Here is a 13,728-nt window from a genome sequence, read left to right as displayed (position 1 = left end):
ATATATATATATTTTTTTTATTTTGAGATGGAGTTTCACTCTTGTCGCACAGGCTAGAGTGCAATGGCACAGTCATGGCTCACTGCAACCTCCACCTCCCAGGTTCAAGTGATTCTCCTGCCTCAGCCTCCCAAGTAGCTGGGATTACAGGTGCCTACCACTACGCCCAGCTAAGTTTTGTATTTTTAGCAGAGACAGGGTTTCACCATGTTGGCTAGGCTGGTCTCCAACTATTGACCTCAGGTGATCCATCTGCCTTGGCCTCCCGAAGTGCTGGGATTGCAGGCATGAGGCACTGCACCTAGCCAAAGGTGATACTATTAATGGCGAAGTGAAACACAGGACAGCAGGAAGTAGTTTTCTAATGAGAGACACTATTAATAAGTTTACTTCTGAACACACTAAATTTGAGGTTATCAGTAGATAAACCAAATGGCAATATATTATAGACAGCTGGAAAACTCATGACTTAAAGTCAACTTGAAAATCACTTAAATCTGAGCCTGTTTCTTAATCTCTAAACAAAGGGGGAGGGACATTACCTCATTTACAGAATTGTGGAAAATTAAATGAAGTACTGTATATCCAAAGATACCAGGCCCAGCAGCTGACACAACAGGAACTTTTAAAATGTAAAAATAAATATACATAACTCTGCCTAAATGAATTGCCACAAAACTAAAATTCAAAGGTTTTTTTTAAACATAGTTTTTTTCTTTTTATAGTTTTGTTTTTTTTCCTACATGCTTAAGAATACTAAAAAAAAAAAAAGCACGCTACACCCTTTCTTGATGCTGGGTCATCATTATGAATAATAGTTGCTATGCTGTACTATAAAATACAAGGATGCTCTTAGGAACAAATAAGAAATATACTTATTTTTTGCTATAGAAAATTTCCCATTGTGATGCTAAAGTCCTTGCACTGAGAGGTTCTTTTCCTGGTTTCTCTTTGTTCTTTTTATTTATTTTTTTTATAAGATGGGGTTTCACCATGATGGCCAGGCTGGTCTTGAACTCCTGACCTCAGGTGATCTACCCACCTCAGCCTCCCAAAGTGCTAGGATTACAGGCATGAGCCACTGCGCCTGGCCTTCTCTTTGTTCTTAACCTTCAGCTATATCTGGGAGATGTTACAGGGCTACTATCCTTTAAAACGTATCTACAGTAGGCTAGAAAAATCAGATAACCGAAGTTCATAAAGTTACTATATGTAGAAAAAAAAAAAAGGAAAATATATCCTAAAAAAGATACACTCCAATCAACTTTTAGCAGGTTTACAACTAAAGTAGTTGGCCAAAGCTGTCAAACAGCTTCTGAGTAAGGGAAGTAGCACTTAAAAATGGCCATTTCAAAATAAATATGTATTGCCCAGAAGCAAAAAAAATAAAATAAAAATGGGCAACTTACTATGGTACCCTGAATACTCAGCTTAGCTTTTCCCTGAATACATTATTCTATCAGACTTCCAAATAATAAAGTAAAAAGATTTGAAAAAAAAAAATTAAGACTCACAGAAAAAATTTTAGATAGACTTATCAGAAAGATACGAAATCTAAGTACCACACCCCCATACCCAACAAAATATTTTTAAAAGCAGATTTACAAAGTGAGATAGTCAAAGTCAGAGACGACCCAATTGCAGAAACAGTTTGAGAGAGGGAAAAGTGAAGGGAAACAGGGAAAAATAATGATGTCATCTTGATAGCAAGAAAATATGGTCAAAGCAAAAAAGATTTTGAAATAAGTTCCAATTTCAGTTACGTACCTTAAAATATTTAGAAGCTAAAAGGCTACTGATGAAATATCAATAGCTCCTTAATGAGCTTCACTGCTTTGCTGTTTTACGGCAATAGTGCATATTTGTTTACTTGCAACTGAAAATTATAAATTTACATAATGTGCAAATGCATGTATACAAATTAGCAATATAGTAGCTAAACAGTATATTACTCTCTTAACTTCTAAAGGGTTCATCAAAAGCTTACTTTTGGGCTGGGCATGGTGGCTCACACCTTGTAATCCCAGCAGTTTGGGAGGCCGAGATGGGCAGATCATTGGAGGTCAGGAGTTCAAGACGAGCCTGGCTAACACAGCAAAACCCTGTCTCCACTAAAAATACAAAAATTAGCCAGGCATGGAGGTGCACGCCTATAATCCCAGCTACTCGGGAGGCTGAGGCAGGAGAATTACTTGCACCTGGGAGGCGAAGGTTGTGGTGAGCGAGACTGTGCCACTGCACTTGAGCCTGGGCAACAGAGGGAGACTCAGTCTCAAAAAGATAAAATAAAATAAAAAAAAAATAATAAACAAATAGGACCAGTGGCTCAGGCCTATAATTCCAACACTCCAGGAGGTCAAAGCAGGCTGATCTTCTGAGCTCAGAAATTTGAGACCAGCCTGGGCAATATGGCAAAACCCCATCTCTATGAAAAATAGAAAAATTAGTTGGGCATGGTGGCATGTGCCTGTAGTCCCAGTTACTCGAGAGGATTGTCTGAGCCCAAGAGGTCGAAGTTGCAGTGAACCATGATCACTCCACTGCACTCCAGCCTGAGCAACAGAACAAGACCCTGTTTCTAAATTTTAAAAATGATGTCCTTTTGTTTTATATCTAATCCCCATAAATTAAAAAAAATTTTTTTTCTCAAAGTTGCGTACTACTTCTACAGAAAAGTGACACTCACTGTCATATAACTATCAGCTAGTCAAGCATTCAGTTTAAAATCTGCAAACTTGGAAAACAACTTTGAACTTCAGAGAAAAAAATAAAGTCCTGCCAGATTCTCAAGACATGAGACACTTCAGAGACATTAACAAGTCCGCAATGAAATTCTAAATCTAGAAAAATTGTTGTAAAAATTTTTTGGAAAACTTTTAGAAGGTAGGACCTTAAAAGACATTTGGTACTTAATTAAAATCCACTTTTTCTGCTCTCAGGAAATTATAAAATTACTTTCGGAGACAACAAGAATCTTTCCTGGTTAACCGTAAGCCTGAAGGGAAACAATGAGCTGTGCATCTGACATGCTATGCAGAAGTCCCAGGTGGCATTTAGTTATGTCTGTCACAGAGTCTGTATGTGGGGGCTATGGCATGAAAGGAAGCACTGGCGAAGATCCAGACCTGCAAATCCTAAGGGTGGAGGGGAGATGAAACTCTTGTGCACATGAGAGAAACATGCAGGAAGAACCTTGTCATTCCAAAGGCAGAACCCTACCTAATCACAGGCTGGTAAGACAAAGAAAAGAAATCACAATCTTAAAAATGACAACAGGCCAGGCACGGTGGCTCCCATCTGTAACCCCAGCACTATGAGAGGCCGAGGTGGGAGGATCCCAAAGTCAAGAGATGGAGACCATCCTGGCCAGCATGGTGAAATCCTGTCTCTACTAAAAATACAGAAATTAGCTGAGCGTGGTGATAGGTGCCTGTAATCCCAGCTACTTGGGAGGCTGAGGCAGGAGAATTGCTTGAATCTGGGAGGCGGAGGTTGTAGTGAGCTGGATCATGCCACTGCACTCCAGCCTGATGACAGCGAGACTGTGTCTAAAAAAAAAAAAAAAAATCACAACAGCATCTCACCTTGAAAACTTCTAAGTCATAGGCAACATATGTTTTTATATCATTTCCTCATAAATGATACAAAAACATCCAAATAATCAGGTGACCCTCTGCAAAATCCTAATGAAGGCATCTATTTCTTCCCCCAAACTCCTCCTCCCCAAAACATCTATTTTAAAACATCCTACTTCCCCTTTCGGGCGGTATTTGCCTTTGCTGTACCACCCAGAGTGCTCATCACAAAGCAACTTCTCAATATTAACTAAGCTAAATTTAATATGACTTGATGGAGTATCTATGTAGTGCCTTTGGTATTCGAGTTTCCAATGTTCTCTGAAAAACATTGGCCGGGTGCGGTGACTCATGCCTGTAATCCCAGCACTTTGGGAGGCCGAGGCGGGTGGATCACCTGAGGTCAGGAGTTTTCAAGACCAGACTGACCAACATGGTGAAACCCCATCTCTACTAAAAAATTGAAAAAAATAGCTGGGTGTGGTGGTGTGGGCACTTGTAATCCCAGCTACTTGGGAGGCTGAGGCAGGAGAAATCCCTTGAATCTAGGAGGCAGAGGTTGCAGTGAGCTGAGATTGTTCTACCGCACTCCAGCCTGCGCAATAAAGCCAGATTCCGTCTTAAAACAAACAAACAAACAAGCAAACAAAACTTTAAAAACAGTTTCCATTTTTCATTATATTTATTTTCATTGCATATATTTATTTGCTGAATGAGACAAGGTCTCACTGTTGCCCAGGATGGAGTGCAGTGGTGCGATCTCAGCTCAGCTCACCGCAGCCTCGGCCCTCCCAGGTTCAAATGATCCTCCCTCAGCCATCCCAGTAGCTGGGACTACAGGCATGCATTACCACATCCGGCTCATTTATTATTTTTTGTAGAGATGGGGTCTCCCTATGGTGCCCAGACTAGTCTCAAACTACAGGTGTCAAGTGATCCTTCTACCTCAGGCTCCTAAAGTGCTGGGATTATAGGTGTGAGTCACCTTGCCTGGCCCCCTTTTTTTTCCATTTTAAATATAGTTTTTACTCTAACTTGACATATAGACTGCAATGCCACTCAATGAAGATAGCATTTAGCTAAGTCAGTGTATAAAAATCTCTACTCAAAGACATTTTAATCAGGCATATATGAATCATTCACAGTAAGCAGTTAAATTTTACGAGGAAATATTTTCTCTGGCATTCTTCACAGTGACAAATTGTTACCTCTGTAGAGTGGTGGGTAAGAATAAATACCAAGCAGTGGTACCCCCTTCAGCAGATAAAGATGATCAAAGTGTGAATAGTGGATCACAGAAACGAGCAGGAAGACATGCTAGATATGCCATCACCCCCTTCCTCTTACATTGTATTCAGTGTCCCAAAGTCACAGAGCCACTTACTCAAAGACCCCAGTCCACAAACCAGACCATGCCTCGTCTTCCTTTCCTTCCCTACACTAATTACCAGTTTATGTCTCTAGAGACTGATTCCCCATCTTAATGACTTCTGTAATATAATCTCAAGAAAATTCTTAAAATTCAAATATAAATGCCTATAAATTCAGAGGAAAAAGGAAAAGGTAACACATATGCACAAATAAAAAATGAGTGCTCTTATAACAGGTTAGAACCCACTACTCTAAAGCTCTAATCATAGCCCCCTCGTTCTCTATCTTATATAACATGGATGGCCGACCCCTGCTGCTCCCTTTTACTACTCCAAGTTCATTAAGCACAGCAGGTGCCAAATATTAAGTGGCACTAATAACAATTTAACCTTGATTTCATAAAACTTAAAAGGGGGAAGAATACTAGACTCAGGCCTTTCTAAAGCAATACATGCACAAAGGAATAAAGTTCAGGTTCAAAATCATTGTCAAGGTTTTATTCTGAAAAAAGCAGAACTACAGATGAATACACTAGACAGTGCTAAATGCAATCTACATGCAGAGAACTCTGCGTTCCAAAACAAACGAATATGCCTTTATTCAACTGGGCCCAGTTTCCATTGTCCCTTTGGAAGACTTATGAGAGGCAATACCCATTATCTGTTGGAAGTTTGATAAAAACTTGTATAAACAGTGTTTTAAAAAATCAGAAAGTAAAGGGATATGGAAAAATAGTATCTTCTTGATTGAAATTCTGCTTAAAAACTATACAGAAGAGGCCGGGCGCGGTGGCTCAAGCCTGTAATCCCAGCACTTTGGGAGGACGAGGCGGGTGGATCACGAGGTCAAGAGATCGAGACCATCCTGGTCAATATGGTGAAACCCCGTCTCTACTAAAAATACAAAAAATTAGCTGGGCATGGTGGTGCGTGCCTGTAATCCCAGCTACTCAGGAGGCTGAGGCAGGAGAATTGCCTGAACCCAGGAGGCGGAGGTTGCGGTGAGCCGAGATCGCGCCATTGCACTCCAGCCTGGGTAACATGAGTGAAACTCCGTCTCAAAAAAAAAAAAACAAAAAACAAAAAAAACACAAAACTATACAGAAGTGTAGTTAATAGGAAAATACTTTATTTGATATGTTCGAATTAACTATTACGAGCTGCCTGTATTTATTATCTTTATCAATATTTAGGATGAAAGAACTGGGATAAAAACTTTCAACAGAAACCTGAATGCTGCTTAAAAAAAAAAAAAAAAAAAAAGTCCCTAGTGAAAATAAGCAAAAGAAATAATTTTATGGAAAGAAATTGCTGTTAAACACCATACCACAAGAAAATCACGCCAATATGAGTAAATAAGAAAACCCTGGAAAGTCAAGGGAGGTGAAAGTAGACTGCAACTAGGTGTGCAATGTGATACAAGAGTGGTTAGAGCTATTTTCAGCATTATACAAGTAACAGGTGATAGATCTCAGAGAAAAAGCCAGCCTGCCATATTAGCAAGACTGCTAGCTCAAGACCAACAGAAATGACTAACACACAGTTAAGAAATGAGCTGTCAGGTACAATTAGGACACATGGAAGTGATAAATAAACGATATGGAAACCAACCTAATCATTTAAGTAGAACTTTGAGATTTAAATATGCATCAACAGTAAGAATAAAGGCTGTATTATTATGAAGTATGAGAAGAACATTAAAAATCAAGTTTCTCACAAGGAGGACTTCCTGAATTTGTGAAAAAAAATCAAGCTATTTAGCAAAACAACAGAAAACAAACCTACACCCATACACAACAGTGATGTATACATAGTAAGAAAACTTGACATTGAAAAGGTGACAAAACTATTGAGTTTCCTTCTCTCGTGTTTGCACCACAGAGACAAACAGAACTGACAGGTTCAGGTGCCACCAAGTGAGACACGCTGGTGCTGCAATCAGAGGGAATGCCGCAGTGGAGAGCCCCTTCTGAAAGACACAAGAGCACCTTCAACACAACCAAATAATCCCATCAGATCAAGTGTTGAATTGCAGGCTTTTTTTCCTGACTTTTAAAAACATGACTGGGGCTTTAAAAACAACCTTTCCAGCCCCCCAACTTCTAGTCTCACTGCCCAGATACTACCATTGCTTATGCACTTTCCATAGAAATGTTTACATACATACACATTCATGTCATCACATACACAAAGACATGTAGGTACAAACTGTTCTGTAAAATACCTCTGCCCATGCATCTATGGAGGATAAATCTGAGGACATATAGATCTCAGCTCCTTTTTTAGTGCTTGCGTAATGTCAGCATACCATTTACCTGTCCGTAATTTCACATCCATTAGTGAACAGGAAGGCTATTGTCTGCTGTTTGCTTTTTGTTTTTTTTTTTTTTTTTGCTATTAGTTACAATAAACATCCCAGTACATGTGTGTTGGTATACTTTTTCAAGTAGCTGTTTGCAATTTCTAGAAGTGGAACTTCTATTCAAAAGGCTATATCCCTAATTTTAATAATGCCTAAATATCCTTCGAAAAGGTTGCACCCAGTTACTTTCTAACTACTATCACATGAGCAGACCTGTTTCCCTCATGCTCTCACCAATACCAGTATCAAAGTTTTTATAGTAAAATAAAGTTCACCTTTAAACGCCACCTCAATTGCCAAATGCAGCTTAAATTGCCCAGTGCTTTTTTTCCTCTCATGCTGTTCACAATCCACCAGAGCCCTGGCTACGTGATCCACGGGGAAAAGCATGCTTTTCACAAGGATTTGCTCTACTGACCTTCCTTCTTGCCTCTCTAACACAACACATGCATGTGCTCAGGATTCATGAACAAAAATTTACTAAGATACGAAGCACCTTTCATCAACTATCTCAAAGAGAAGGCTAACCAATTAAAACCTCACTTAACCTGTGAGACAGGTTAACTCCAGAACCTGACCAGGAAAAACTAAAAATAAGGACAGAGTTTAGTTTGACATGGCATCACTTAAACAACAAAAAGTAGTATCTTACCTACATCTCAAACACTTAAAAAGTATTTGTACTTCTAAATCTATGTCCCAATAAGGCTGGACACCATGGTTCAGGCCTGTAATCCCAGCACTTTGGGAGGCCGAGGCAGGCAGATCACTTGAGGTGAGGAGTACGAGACCAGCCTGGCCAACATGGCAAAACCCCATCTCTACCAAAAATACAAAAATTAGCGGGACATAGTGGCACACACCTGTAATCCCAGCTCCTCAGGAGGCTGAGGCAAAAGAATCGCTTGAACCTGGCAGGTGGAAACTGCAGTGAGCCGAGATCACACCACTAAACTCCAGCCTGGGCAACAGAGTGAGACCCATCTCAAAAAAAAAATTAATAAAATAAATCTATGCCTCAAATAGAATATGAAGTTAATATCTTATTTCTTAGGTGGACCTGATATTTTAAATAGCTCCTTATTCCAAACTACTCTGCTATTACAGCATGCAAAATAATGTGTTCTCACAAAAGAATCACATGGATTTAAGTCACCCAACATCCAACATTCACGTAACATATATGTTACTCTCCAATTTGCTAAAAAGCCATAGTTTGCCCTTGACTACTTAAATGTGAGATCCCACAGAAGATAATTCAAACACAGAGAAGAGAAATTCACTATATCTACATAACATTTGTATAAACTATTTTATTTTATAGTTTCAAATATTATCAAATGACTTTCTCAACCTCACCCCCATGTTCTTTCTCCCTCTCCATGGAATAGTCATATCACCATTGTTGATCAAATCACTATTCAGAGATTACATTATGACCATATAAATATTATTCACTTCTGAGCCATATAGATTAAGTTTGTCTTCTTTATAGTATTCTTCCCCAAGGAAATAAGCACTGTCTTAAACACAAAATAAGTATGAAACCAATGTATCTATCTTTAATTTGTTCCTCACCTATTTGGGGTTTTTTTTTTTTGTTTTTTTTTTTTTTGGTGGTTGTTGTTGCTGTTTTGAGATGGAGTCTCACTCTGTCGCCCAGGCAGTAGTGCAGTGGTGGGATCTCAGTTCACTGCAACCTCCGCCCCCCTGAGTTCAAGTGATTCTCCTGCCTCAGCCTCCAAGTAGCTGGGATCACAGGCGCACGGCACCACACCCGGCTAATTTTTGTATTTTCAGTAAAGACGGGGTTACACCATGTTGGCCAGGCTGTGGTCTCAAACTCCTGACCAGGCAATTCGCCCTCCTCAGCCTCCCAAAGTGCTGGGATTACAGGCACAAGCCACCACGACCGGCCTGTTCCTCACCTTTGACAAAACTGTCTCAACATGTTTAAACACATTAAGATGAGTATTTGTATTTAAATGTTTTCCCTAGCAAATTGGGCTTTCTCACTCTTGGGCTGATAAGTTGTGGAGGATAGGAGCCGAGGCAGTCTAGTTCAAGTCTGTTCTGAGACACCTATTTGCCTCTCTCTATCAAGACCACAGGGCTTCTGGAGGAGTGTGGCACTCTCAGGCTTGTTCTGACTAGGAAGACGAACCACAGCGAGACTGCACAGCATCACAGGGAGATGCTGGTGGGAGAGAGGTCGGTGGGGGCTACTGCACAGACAGGTGAGAGCTGACAGGCAGCAGACGGGCTGGAGGGAAGCCACATTTCAACAAGATTTTGAAGAACTAAAAGAACTGGATGACTAATTATAGGTAAGGGAGAAGAAGAATATCTGATATTTCTAATCTGGCAGGTGATGACACTGTTCTTTTTTTTTTTTTTTTTTTTTTTTTTTTGAGATGTAGTTTCACTCTTATTGCCCAGGCTGGGTGCAACACGCAATCTTGGCTCACTGCAACCTCTGCCTCCTGGGTTCAAGCAATTCTCCTGCCTCAGCCTCCTGAATAGTTGGGATTACACAGGTGCCTGCCACCGTGCCTGGCCAATCTTTTGTATTTTTAGTAGAGACTAGGTTTCACAATGTTGGCCCGGCTGGTCTCGAACTCTTGACCTCACGTGATCCACCTGCCTCGGCCTCCCAAAGTGCTGGAATTATTGGTGTGAGCCACTGTACCCGGCCGATGACACTGTTCTAATAAAAATAAAACGCAGGCAGGGGTAGCAGGAGCAAGTTTGGGGACAGGGAGAGAGATGAACAATGTGGAACATTTAAGATGATGAGACAACAAATAATTGTCCAATAGACAACATTAAGTATTATTAACCCATTTTCATCTGGTCCTACTTCTTTCAAAGTAGATTTTTAAAAAGGGAACTCAGCATACAAAGAGTTTTAAGTAAAGGCTGAGCAAATGAATAAAATATAACTTCAGATCTTAGTAGTCTGAGGGATGGTTTTTTGAAACCAAGTCTCACACTGCTGCCCAGGCTGGAGTGCAGTGGAACGATCTTGGCTCACTGCAACCTCTGCCTCCCAGGTTCAGGTAATTATCCTGCCTCAGTCTCCTGAGTAGTTGGGATTAAAGTAGCTGGGATTATAGGCACCTGCCACCATGCCTGGCTAATTTTTGTATTTTTAGTAGAGACGGGGTTTCACTATGTTGGTCAGGCTGGTCTAGAACTCTTGACCGCATGATCCGCCTGCCTTGGCCTCCCAAAATGCTGGGATTACAGGTGTGAGCCACCACACCCAGCCAGCAATGTTTAAATAACATACAAGTCTCTTAACAAAACCCATTGCATGGCCAGGTGCAGTAGCTCACACCTGTAATCTCAGCACTTTGGGAGGCCAGGGCAGGCAGATCACCTGATGTCGAGTTCGAGACCAGTCTGACCAACATGGCATAACCCCGTCTCTACTAAAAATACAAAAAATTAGCCAGGCATGGTGGCAGGTGCCTATAATCCCAGCTACTCAGGAGGCTGAGGTAGGAGAATCACTTGGACCTGGGAGGCGAGGTTGCAGTAAGCCGAGATCGTGCCATTGCACTCCAGCCTGGTCGACAGAACGAGACTCCATCTCAAACAAAAAACTCGTTGCAGAAGTGAGAATAAGGGAAGCTTTATGGGACGGGGGAAGTCTTAGGAGCAGAGCAAAGCTGGGTTTGAGGTCCATCTTCCCCACTTCCTAGGTAAGTAGCCTAGGGCCTCCCTAGTTAAGGTGAGGGAGCTTATTAGACATACATACTCTGGGCCCCAGGTTTCAGACTAACTGAATCAAAATCTGCATTTTAACAAGAGTCCTCAGTGACTGAAAAGCACCAGCCTAAAGCAAGTGAAATGTTCTCTAAGCCTTGCCTCCCCACACCATTTACAAAAGTGGGGATAAGCACATTCACCCTATGGGGAAGCTGAGGATTAACAGGTGCCAAATATTTACCAAGCTTCTACCAAGATGTTAGTGTCTTACATATGTTACACCATTTAATCCTCTCAACAACCCTATCATGCAAGTATCGTTTCCATTATAAAAAATGAATACATTGTCAGGCTGCAACACTGTCCAAGGTCAGACTGCTTGTGAGTAGTAGAGCTGCTACTCACTGTGGCTCCCCGCTCTGCATTTGGCTTCCCATTAACCTCAATAATGCATATGCGACTTAGTGCAGCCAAGGACACAGAGTAAGTGTGAGAACAGGGGAGGAAAGATGCCTCGCACCTACAGAGAATCTAAACAGTTTAAAGCACCATCAACAAAATTCAAAAACTGTACTCATACAAGCTTAAATGACTCAGCTGTGCTTATCCTTGAACTGATATTCAGATAAGGATGTGGCATTAAATGAACAGTATTTATTTCAATAGTTGTGCTAAAATAGATCAACCAGCAGAATGCAACGATGGTTAATAAGACTATATGAAAATTCTTAATATGACACAGAAAACTCTCAATATAGCTATATTCCAGGCTCCTGAGGGACAGGAATTCAGACAAGAAAAGGAACATGCTAAGAGGGTCTGCAACTGTAGGATATATTTCACATAAAGACTGAAATTTTTGGCCAGGTATAGTAGCTCACATCCCTGTAATCCCAACACTTTAGGAGGCCCAGGTGGGAGAACCACTTGAGGCCAGGAGTTTGAGACCAGCCTGGGCAACAGAGCAAGACCTCGTCTCTACAAAAATTTTAAAACTATGGCTGGGTGTGGTGGCTCACATCTGTAATCCCAGCACTTTGGGAGGCCAAGGCAGGATTTCTTGAGCCCAGAAAGACTAACCTAGGCAACAAAGCAAGACCCCACGTCTATTATTTAAAACACAAAACAGGCTGGGCGCGGTGGCTGAAGCCTGTAATCCCAGCACTTTGGGAGGCCGAGGCGGGTGGATCACAAGGTCAAGAGATCGAGACCATCCTGGTCAACATGGTGAAACCCCGTCTCTACTAAAAATACAAAAAATTAGCTGGGCATGGTGGTGCGTGCCTGTAATCCCAGCTACTCAGGAGGCTGAGGCAGGAGAATTGCCTGAACCCAGGAGGCGGAGGTTGCGGTGAGCCAAGATCGCGCCATTGCACTCCAGCCTGGGTAACAAGAGCGAAACTCCGTCTCAAAAAAAAAAAAAAAACCACAAAACAAAACTAGCTGAGCACAGTGTTACACACCTGTTATCCTAACTACTGAGGAGGCTGAAATGGGAGGAACCTTTGAGCCCAGGAGTTCAAGGCTACAGGCAGCTATGCTGGCATCTGCATTCCAACCTGGGCAACAGTGACACCCTGTCTCTTAAAAAATAATAAATTCTAGGTTATCTTTCAATAATTATTTTTAAGTATTAACATCCCAAAAAAGAATGTGCAAAATTAACATGTAGAATCCCAAGTGCTAGTTCCGAACAAATCTTAACCATGTGAATCACTCACTGTATCAACAATTGTCTAATTTCACTTATCCAAGCCCACAATATGCCTGACATGGTCTCAGTCTGCCACACTCCTCCTCTGTGCCTTTCTAGCCACACTGGTCTTCTTTCATTTCCTCAAACACAGTAAGCTCTCTTCCTCCCCACAGCCTTTGCAATGGCTGTTTCTTCTGCCCAGCCCTGACTTCCCTGTTCTGACAGATAGCTTGCTGATTGTTATCCTTTACAGTGTGTCTTTTTTTTTTTTTTTTTTTTTAAATAGAGATGGGAACTCACTATGTTGGCCAGGCTGGTCTCAAACTCCTGGCCTCAAGTGATCCTCCTGTCTTGGCCTTCCACAGTGCTGGGATTAACAGTGTAAGCCACTGCACCAGGCCTTTATGATGTGTCTAAATGGCACTTCCTTAGAGACATTTCGATCATGTGAAGTACATGCCCAACAGACCATCACAACTATTCTCCACCTCATTCTATTGTCTATTTCCTTGTAGGTTTTATCATGAGTATTATTTTGTCTGTTTACATCCTCCCTCACCTCAAACAAAATTTGAGTTCCAAGAGGGCAAGAACCCCATCTGCTTTTTATTCCTGACACTTAGCTGAGTGCCTAGCCTATAGTGGATGCTCAACAGAAACTGGTTAAATGAATAGTGTGAGTAGGTGCCAGACACTATGCTAGACAGCAGGATCTAGAAATAGGAGAGCATCTGCCCTCTGAAAGTTCCAAGTTTAGTGGGGAAATGAACAATCAATTACCAAAGAGGAAGATAAGAGTGATATGATGGTTACCCAGCAGTGCTGGGGAGGCACACTGAAGATACTCCTGTCCTCATCCAGGAGGTGGGGAAGCCAAAGGTGTTTTCAAGAGGTGGTGATGCTGGCCAAATGCAATGGGAGAATAGCATTTTGCTCTTACATGGCAGCTACAGTGAAGTTTTTTCCAAGGACATGAAACAAAAATGGCCCTTCGGAGTTCAATTCGAGAAC

General features: G+C 41.4%; 1 protein-coding gene and 1 long non-coding RNA gene across 3 annotated transcripts in view; both read right to left on the bottom strand.

The window, feature by feature from the left end:
• Window positions 1-13,728, bottom strand: part of UBE2H (ubiquitin conjugating enzyme E2 H) — a 132,670-nt gene that overhangs the window by 57,947 nt on the left and 60,995 nt on the right. The gene's annotated exons all lie outside the window — the stretch shown is intronic.
• LOC116550183 lies at window positions 5,567-8,116 on the bottom strand. Its single transcript, XR_004268269.1, has 2 exons — window positions 6,043-8,116; window positions 5,567-5,711 (listed from the first exon to the last, which is right to left on the bottom strand). It is a non-coding gene; the product is annotated as an uncharacterized LOC116550183 (long non-coding RNA).

Source organism: Sapajus apella, unplaced genomic scaffold (genome assembly GCF_009761245.1).
Source record: "Sapajus apella isolate SASKATOON/1434 unplaced genomic scaffold, GSC_monkey_1.0 scaffold7, whole genome shotgun sequence".
NCBI classification, from domain to species: Eukaryota; Metazoa; Chordata; class Mammalia; order Primates; family Cebidae; genus Sapajus; species Sapajus apella.
This window is presented reverse-complemented; position numbering and strand designations above follow the sequence as displayed.